At 42.6% G+C, this 10,144-nt stretch overlaps 1 protein-coding gene across 5 annotated transcripts in view; it reads right to left on the reverse strand.

Annotated features, from left to right (window-relative positions):
* Positions 1 to 9,309, reverse strand: part of LOC141133416 (uncharacterized) — a 31,568-nt gene extending 22,259 nt beyond the window's left edge. For 3 of the 5 annotated variants that reach the window (XM_073622789.1, XM_073622792.1, XM_073622791.1), the window contains exon 1: positions 9,195 to 9,245. The gene's annotated coding sequence lies outside the window, so the exon portion shown is untranslated. Of the gene's footprint in view, positions 1 to 9,194 lie in introns of all 5 variants that reach the window. The other 2 variants (XM_073622788.1, XM_073622790.1) reach the window with 2 other exon arrangements.
* Positions 9,310 to 10,144: the final 835 nt, after the last annotated feature.

The following is a 10,144-nucleotide window of genomic DNA, read 5'->3' on the forward strand; positions in this document are numbered from 1 at the left end:
TCCTCATTCAAAGTCCCAATCTTCTCTTCTTTTGTCTCAACTTTACCAATCAAACCCAATAAAAATTGCAAACAAGAGAACTTGCCCAAACTAAAGTTTGACCTGTGCTAGTAAAAAAAACTGTACATATCACAACTACTTAGTGGATTATACCCATTTTTTTTTTCAGGACAGATTGGGCTTTGCGTTGGTGGGAAATGTTAACCACTTACGGACCGCCGCACGCCGATATACGTCCTAACTTTGAAGAGGAATATTGCTGTTATGGATGCAGCTAGCTGCCATAACCCTGGTATCCTCTTCTTCGGCCAGCGGTCCGCTTTCCGATAAGAGTGGTCTCATCCCCAGATCTCATTTTAAGAGGTCACGTTATCATTTTTTTCTATTACAAGGGATGTTTACATAAAAGTGACACAATTTTTTTTTTAAAGAACAGTGTAAAAATAAAAAATAAAAGGCAAAATAAATAAAAAAAAAAAAAAAAATGTAAACGCGCCCCGTCCCGCTGAGCTTGCGTGCAGAAGCGAAAGCATAGGTGAGCCTGCGCCCGCATATGAAAACGGTGTTCAAACCACACATGTGAGGTATCGCCGCGATCGGTAGAGCGAGAGCAATAATTCTAGCCCTAAACCTCCTCTGTAACTCAAAACATGCAACCTGTAGAATTTTTTAAACGTCTCATGATCAAAATCCATTTCTCCTGGCTCCCGTTCGTTAGAATAAGACCCAGGGCTTCTGGTAAGAGTTTGGCCTCAGCGCTGGGAGCGTGCGATCAAATGAGCTTCCAGCACAAACACAGGAGCAAATGTATGCAGCGCCCAAGATTAATCACTTGCTGACAGCCCTATAGCACTTAGCCCGGGTTCACACTGTAGTGATGTCAGACATTGCATGTGATTCGCACCCACACTGCTGTGCAAATCACATGCGATGTCTGTGCAGTGCGAGTTCTGCCATACAGTCGCATGGCTGAACTCGCATTGAATTTGCATGAACCACTTGCTTACTGGGCACTTAAGCCCCCCTCCTGTCCAGACCAATTTTCAACTTTAAGCGCTGTCACACTTTGAATGACAATTGCGCGATCGTGCTACAGTGTACGCAAATAAAATTTTTATCATTTTCTACCCACAAATAGAGCTTTCCTTTGGTGGTATTTGACCACCCCTGTGGTTTTTAATTTTTGTTAAAAAAAATGTAAAAAGACAGAATTTTTTTTAAAAATATGTTTTTTTTTTAAATTTGAAAACAGGTAATTTTTCTCCTTCATTGATGTACACTGATGAGGCGGCACTAATGGGCACTGATAGGTGGCAGTGATGGACACTGATGGGTGGCAGTGATGGGCACTGATGGGTGGCAATAATGGGCACTGATCGGTTACATAGGCAGCACTGCTAGGTGGCACTGATTGGCACCACTGGTGGGCATTGATAGGTGGCACTGGTGGGCACTGCGAGGTCCCTTGCAGATGAGCCGGTGATCGGCTTTTTTTTCTCCTCAAAATAAAACGATTACCGAGCTTTTACTTACATCATGTGATCAGATGTCATTGGCTGACAGCTGATCACATGGTAAGGGGCCAGGACCGGCCCCTTACTCGGATCGGTGATCACCCGAGTCTCAGTGACTCATATGACGGCCTCCCGAAAATTCAGGTCCGCGCTGTGGCCGTCATTCGGCTATAGCGCAGACGTCAAGCGGTTAAAAAAAAAAGGAGGTGGCAAGTATGACATGTTTGTTATTTAACTGCTTGCCAACCAGCCACCGCAGTTACACTGCGGCAGGTTGGCTCGGCTGTGCGAATCTCGCCGTAGGTGTACGTCGGCTCATACACAGCTTTCTGTGGGTACAAGCGCCGATTGGCCAGCTGGGAAGCCAATCAGTGATCCCCCCCCCCCGCTGAGACAGAACGGGGATCTGCCAAAGTAAACAAGGCAGATCTCCGTTCTGTCAGGGGATGACACAGAGATCCTGTCTTTCTGCTATGAAGGAAGATTGATCTGTGTGTTGTCCCAGGCAGCCCATCCTCCATACACTTAGTAAACACACCCAGGGAACACATGTAACCCCTTGATTGCTAACCCCTTCCCTGCCAGTACCATTAGTAGAATGTCAGTGCATATTTGTAGCACCGATTACGGTAATCATGCCACTGGTTCCCAAAAAAGTGTCAAAAATGTCAGTTAGGTATTCGGATCTGTCCGCCGCAAAGTCGCAGTCCCACTAAAAATCGCAGATCACTGCCATTGCTAGTAAAAATAAATAAATTAATAATAAAAATTTAATAAATCTATCCCCTATTTTGTAGACTTTTGCGCAAACCAATCCATTCCACGCTTATTGGGGGTTTTTTACCAAAAATATGTAGCAGAATAGAAATTGGCCTAAATTGATGAAGAAATTTGATTTTTTTTTTACAATTTTTACTTAGATGTGTTTTCTTGCAGAAAGTAAAGAAAAAAAATGTTTTTTTTTTCAAAATTGTCGCTCTTTGTTTGTTTATAGAGCAAAAAATAAAAACTGCAGAGGTGATCAAATATCACCAAAAGAAATCTCTATTTGTGGGAAAAAAAGGACGTCAATTTTATTTGGGTAAAACATTGCACGACTAAGCAATTGTTAAAGTAACGCAGTGCTGTATTGCAAAAAAAAATTGCCTGATCATTAAGTTGATAAAATCTTCCAGGGCTGTAAAAAAAAAAAAAAAAAAACCTAAAATTTACAACCCATTCAGCCTAGGTTCACACTTGTGCGATGCGGGAACCATTGCGATTACAGCGCTGGTTCCTGCATCGCATCTCCCCCGAAGGCAGTTCACACCGCCCTCTGCGAACCACTGCGGGTGTCAATACCTTGTCACCCCCAGATCGGTTCACAAATTGCAGTGCGAACTGTGAAACTCGCACAGGAATCGGATCGCATAGGTGAGAACACCCATGCAATTCGATTTCAGTGCGGGGGGGGGGGGGGGGGTTGGGGGAAGAGTTCCTGTACTTTTTTTTTTTTTTCCGCAAATCTAATGCGAGTTCAGCCATACAACTGCATGTGATCGGCACCTGCCGTGCGATGTCCGAGATCGAATATGTGTGAACCTAGGCTTAAAGCGGACATATGGCTTAAAATTATTTTTGGACATTTGCACAGTAAATATAAGTCACCTCCAATGAAGTGGCCCCATCTCTGGCTACTGCTGTATTAGTTACAACTTGTACATCCCTTCAGCCAAAAGTCTTCTGTCAGGGCTGAGACTTGTAGTTCCGGCTGCAGTACAGATATCACAGAAGGTCGCTTCCACAGTATCTCCTCCATTCATAAAAAAGAGCTTGCTTTTTTTTTTTTTTATGAATGCAAGGTGCTCTGATTAGAAGATGGGCAGGTGAATGTCATGATCTCCCTCCTCCAATCACAGAATGCATTGCATTCAGTGAAAAATATGCCAGGCTTTTTCTGAATAGTGAAAGTGCTGAGCAAAAGACCTCCTGTGATATCTGCACTGCAGCCACAAGTGCAAGTCTCAGAATCGGACATTCGGCGCTGACAGAAGACTGTGGGCTGAATAAAAGTAAGGGCTGGTCACACTTCCTGTACGGTAAAATACCATCTTATAGTGAGCAGTAATTGCCTGTTCTGGATAGTAGAGTCTTGTGCTTATAAAGCGCAGAGCACCATTTACTTTTTTTTTTTTTAAACTTTATTGGAATGTTACCAGTGTGACATTTCATTTAATGTATTTTTATGCACTGCAGCTCGGGGGGATGAGGGCTGGGAAATGCCTCAGCCGCTTAGGATCGGCTTTGAACAGTGACTGTATGGTGGTGATAGATATCCCTGGTGAAGATAAACTACAGATATTTGAAACAGCGTTGGATTTCCCTCTACACATAAAGCTGTTATGGAACTTTGGAATATACAGTCACTTATGGTACTGGACATCACCACCAAGTATAATATTTACATGACAAACTTGGTCTTCCATGTGTTTTATATATTGATATGAGCCGCAAGGAGGTTAATTTTTTAAACTTTTGAATAATAAAAATTTATATTTTTATACAATATGTTTGTTAGTTGTAAAAAGACACATAAAGAGGTATATTGAAATATGTTTGTACTAGGAATGCACTGAAATATCGGCCAAAAAGGAAATCACGCCGATAACGGCGCCGAACATGAGACAGGGCCCCGCCCCTGGTACCGCCCAGTACGGGGGTGTTGTTCTGGAGCGCCCCGTCCCCATCCAGCCCCAGTCCAGTCCTCTCCTCCCTCCTCGATGAGGTGGCTGAAAGGAAAACAGTGCTCTATCTATGGAGGAAAGCTGTCAGCACACAGCATTAAGGAGCAGCTTGTCGGTATGATCAGCGGGAGGAGCATTATCAGTGTGCAGCACCGCGGGGGTTAAGAGTGCAGGACTTGTTGTTTGACATGCTGTTAGAAACAGTGAGCCCGCTCGATGACATGGTACAGGAGATGGTCAGAATGCTCCTCCCGCTGATCACACCGACAAGCTGCTCCCTAATGCTGTGTGCTGACAGCTTTCCTCCATAGATAGAGCACTGTTCTTGGCTTTGCCTTGCTAACACTGCCCTGTCCTGATCCTGTCTGACATACTAAGGCAGGCTGCATGATGGGCACTGGCAGGCTGCATTTGAAGGAACCTGGTAAGGCTGCATTGATCTCCTGTACCACGTCTGCAGTCTCTGACCATCTCCTGTACCATATCTGCAGTCTCTGACCATCTCCTGTACTATGTCTGCAGTCTCTGACCATCTCCTGTACTATGTCTGCAGTCTCTGACCATCTCCTGTACCATATCTGCAGTCTCTGACCATCTCCTGTACTATGTCTGCAGTCTCTGACCATCTCCTGTACTATGTCTGCAGTCTCTGACCATCTCCTGTACCATGTCTGCAGTTTCTGACCATCTCCTGTTGTATGTCTGCTGTCTCTGACCATCTCCTGTACCACATCTGCAGTCTCTGACCATCTCCTGTACCATGTCTGCAGTCTCTGACCATCTCCTGTACCATGTCTGCAGTCTCTGACCATCTCCTGTACCATGTCTGCAGTCTCTGACCATCTCCTGTTGTATGTCTGCAGTCTCTGACCATCTCCTGTATCATGTCTGCAGTCTCTGACCATCTCCTGTTGTATGTCTGCAGTCTCTGACCATCTCCTGTGCCATGTCCCCAGTCTCTGACCATCTCCTGTATAAAAATATTTTTTAAAAACAGTCATTTTCGGTATCGGTTTTCGGCCTAGTGTATTTTTCATTTTCGGTATTGGTTTCGGCACCAAAAAAAAAAAAAAAAAAAACATTCGGTGCACTCCTAGTTTGTACACCTAAACACCTTAACTGCACTCAAAAGGGCCCCCCCTCCATATAGCAATGTGATAGCATTAAAGTTAAAGTAGAACTAAAGCTTTAATTTTGGATAGAGTAAGGGAGGGTTATAACTTACGTCAATTTGTTTTGCCATCTGTGTCCCACTGGGGAGATTTCCCTTCACTTCCTGTCCCACAGCAGTAGGTAAGAGGAAATCCCTCCAAAACGAGGGAATCCCTGGTTATCACCAGAACTAATGTCCCCATTGGAAGATTTCCCCTTTATTTCTGTACAGGACAAATAGGAGGGTGAATCTCTCTAACAGGCGCACAAACATTAATATAAAAACCTAACAGGAGTTCAAGTCCCTCTCCACTCAAAAAAAAAAAAAAAACCACGTAAAACACACACATACAATACGTTTGCCTTTTAAACGCTTGCCTACACCCCCTTCCTGCCCAGGCCATTTTTCAGCTTTCAGCGCTGTCGCACTTTGAACTGCGCAGTCATGCTACACTGTACTCAAATTGTTTATCATTTTCTTCACACAAATAGAGCTTTATTTTGGTGGTATTTAATCACTGCTGGGTTATTTTTACAAAAAAAAAATAAAGACCAAAAATGTTGAAAAAAAAATGTTTAAGTAATTTTTCGCCTTCACTGACGTGCGCTGATGAGGCGGCACTGATGGTCACTGATAGGCTGAACTGGTGGGCACTGATGAGGAGGCACTAATATGCCGCACTTATGGGCACTAATAGGTGGCACTGGTGGACACTGATAGGCGGCACGGATAGGCGGTACTGATGGGCATTGATCGACAGCAGTGATGGGCAGCACTGACTGGCATCGCTAATGGGCACTGATTGGTGGCACTTGTGTTCACTGATTGCTGCCACTGGTGGGCACTGAATGGTGACACTATACTGTAATCAGGGCACTGATGATCAGTGCCCTGATTACATTCCTACATGTCCCCCTGCGTGGAGGTGCCGCTGATCGGTTCTCCTCGCCACACACTCTGTCAGTATGAGTCGAGGGGCGCCGATTACCGGCACTTCCTTGTTTACATGTGACCAGAAATCCATGTAAAAGAATTACATGTAAAAGAAATCCAATAAAATTGAATTTTATCATAAATTTAAGCCAACATGTATTCTGCTACATGTCTGTGGTAAAAAAAATCCCGTTAAGTGTATAAAAATTGGTTTGTGTGATCACGGACATATGTGTGCAGATGATCATTGGGACATGTGATTTTACTGTTAAATCTGTGGGGGACAGGTGTTTTTACTATGTGGGAACATGTGTTTTAGGGACATGTGTGTTTTACATTGTGTACGTGTGTTTTACATTTGTGTTTTACACTGGTGATCAGTGAGTAAAAAGCTGTAAAAAAGAGCTCATACTCAGTGATCATCAGCTGGCTGCAGAGATCCCCTCTCCTCTCCTCATCAACAACTTCTGTGTGAGGAGAGGAGAGCCAATTGCCTAGCAACTGGCTCTCTGTTTACATCACATGACGGCCGTCATGTGATTGGGAGGGCCAATCACAGAGCCCTCCTGCCAATCAGAGATGCGCCGTGTCCGGGTGACACAAGCGCATCGGGATCGCGATGCTGCGCAGGCACACCCGCGTGATCCACCTATTTCTGAGGGATGTTCCTGAATGTCCACTCATAAGGAGAGAGTGCCCACCCGGCCGTTTATGTGCTGTGGCCGGGTGGGAAGTGGTTAAAGAGCCGCGGACACAGCTCTTTACAGAGATCGGGGTCACGCCGTGTCCTAGCAACACGGCGCGGTTGCGATCGTGGCGAGCGAGGGCGGCCGTTCTGGGATGCCGTCATATGACGGCGTCCCAGAACAAGAGCCGTACCGCCCAGCCGTCATTTGACGGTGGGCGGGCGACAACCAGTTAAATGAAGAAAAAAAAAAAAAAAGTAAAAAAAAATGTTTTGCCTAATGCAATTTTAATGCAAAAAAAACAAAAAACACAGACAGGGATTCTAATCCCTCTCCACTCTAAAACAAAAAAGAAAGTTTTGCCTTTAGTTATACTTTAACCAATTGAAAAAAAATGAACATGTTAAAATTAAATAAAAAATAATAAAAAACATATGCAACAGCTGAATGCAAACATGCCGGACAGAACACGCAGGAGAATGCAAACAAAAATTGTGCCACACAGGTATTGCAGGGAACGTCAGAGTGAGAGCAAGAATCCCAGGGCAAGAAATCAATAAAGAGGACGTTTAGTCAGAAAAGTCCTGATAGATCACATCAGGCTGGCCTCTTTTGCAGATATAGCTATGTAAAACATTAAAAACAAGTGTCTATACTGTTTAAAATCCAGTAATAAAACGGTCTCACCCTACTCTGCACATGTCCACTTGCTTTCTATTTTTAGGCACTGTGCTGAAAATGTAGAGGTTGATCTGCTGACAGCCTAAAGAATTACTGCTGTTCAGGGGCTCTGGGCTTCAGCAAAATGGCCGCCTCCAGCAAGAGAAGACAGTAGCAATGCTGGAGGCAATTTACAGCACACAGTAATTTTGGCTACAGAACATTATTTTTACCAAGTTGTTATGGGTAAAGTTCCACTTTAACTCTAAACCTGTAAAGGCTTTTAAAACGGTTGCCTATTTACAATTTTAGGTATCGTAGTTAATTTTGCGATTTCATAGACTTTCTGACAGGGGAGTAGAGAGTGATCGTCTGTTCTTAGTGATTAGGAACAGTCATCTCTCTCTACTCCCAGTCAGTCCCCCCACAGTTAGAAACACCTCCCAGGGAACACATTTAACCCCTTGATCACCACTAGTGTTAACCCCTTCCCTGCCAGTGTCAATTATACAGCAATCACACTAGCGTTAACCCTTTCCCTGCCAGTGTCAATTATACAGTAATCAATGCATTTTTATAGCGCTGTATAAATGTCAATGGTCCCAAAAAAGTGTCAAAAGTGTCTCATCCGTCCGCCACAATGTTGCAGTCTCGCTAAAAAAAAAATAAATAAATTGCTGATTACCGCCATTACTAGTAAAAAAAAAAAAAAGAATCATAAAAATGCCATAAATATATCCCCTATTTTTTTAGACGCTATAACTTTTGCGCAAACCAATCAATATACGCTTATTGGGATTTTTTTACCAAAAATATGTAGAAGAATACATATTGGCTTAAATTGATGAAGACATTTTTTGGGGGGGGGGGGATATTTATTATAGCAAAAAGTAAAAAATATTTTTAGTTTTTTTTTTTTTTTTTCAAAACAGTCTTTTTTGTTTATAGCGCAAAAATAAAAAACTGCAGAGGTGATCGAATACCACCAAAAGAAAGCTCTATTTGCGCAGAAAAAAAGGACGTCAATTTTATTTGGGTACAGCGTCACACGACCGCACAATTGTCAGTTAAAGTGACGCAGTGGCGTATTGAAAAAAAAACGGCCAGGTCATTAGGGGGGAAAATCTTCCGCGGCTGAAGTGGGTAATATAAAGTGCAAAAAATTCCCCCGATAGCGTAGCTTTAAGCTTGTCCTCCTCTAGAGGGATGCGGAGTGTGCAGCAGCAGCACTGTGTGAGTATAAGGAGATCCCAATCCTCCTGATCAGAGATGGGGGAACACACAGAGCTGGGAGTCCTCACACTTTACACACATCACCTACAGGAGGAGAAATTGGTGAACAGAATACTTTATTAATCCCAAAGGGAAATTGTTACGACACAGACACACTTAACAAATACAACACAAGATCAAAACAATAAAACCGAACAAGATGCAAAAATCACAACAAACAACGCTGAAATCCCCCCTCCTTTCATCACACATCTCTCACTGTCCTCCTCTGCAGAAGGATCATTCTACATACCAAACACAGGACGGTCTGCACTGATTACAGGACAAGACGTCACTTCCTGCCTCTCTCTGCTGCTGTGCATTCCGGAAATCACTCCCAACTTTCCTCACTTCTCAGGTTCCCCTTCTCTGAGTTCCCAACTTCCTGTATAGAAAAAAAAAAGCTATCCTGTGTTCAAATCCAAATAGCCTATAGGCTATTTAAATATATATAAATATATTTATATAACCTGTCAGGTGCGAAAGTGATGTGACTGCATGTTAACACTAAAAATTCTGGATGAGCCCTCTGCACACTGATATATACCCTTTCTAGTAAACTTTGCAACTAAAAAAAAAGGGGATTTTTAATAATTTGCAATACTAGTTTAACCACTTAAGAACGAGCCTCGTTTTGAGATTTGTTGTTTACAAGTTAAAAACAGCTTTTTTTTTTTTGCTAGAAAATTACTTAGAACCCCCAAACGTTGTACTTTTTTTTTTTCTAACCCCCTAAAGAATAAAATGGAGGTCGTTGCAATACTTTCTGCCACACCGTATTTGCGCAGTAAAGTTAGCCCAATTTTTTTTTTTTATATTGTGAAAGATAATGTTACGCCGAGTAAATTGATACCCAACATGTCACGTTTCAAAATTGCGCCCGCTCATGGAATGGCGACAAACTTTTACCCTTAAAAATCTCCATAGGCGATGTTTACAAAATTCTACAGGTTGAATGTTTTGAGCCATAATTTGTAGACACTATAACTTTTGAACAAACAAATCAATATACGCTTATTGGGATTTTCTTTACCAAAAATATGTAGCAGAATACATATTGGCCTAAATTGATGAAGAAATTTGATTTACATTTTTTTATTGGATATGTTTTATAGCAGAAAGTAAAGAATATTGCTGTTTTTTTCAAAATTGTCACTCTTTTTTTGTTTATAGCGCAAAAAATTAAAACCACAGAGGTGATCA

Source organism: Aquarana catesbeiana, linkage group LG03, assembly GCF_042186555.1.
Source record: "Aquarana catesbeiana isolate 2022-GZ linkage group LG03, ASM4218655v1, whole genome shotgun sequence".
Taxonomy (NCBI): Eukaryota; Metazoa; Chordata; class Amphibia; order Anura; family Ranidae; genus Aquarana; species Aquarana catesbeiana.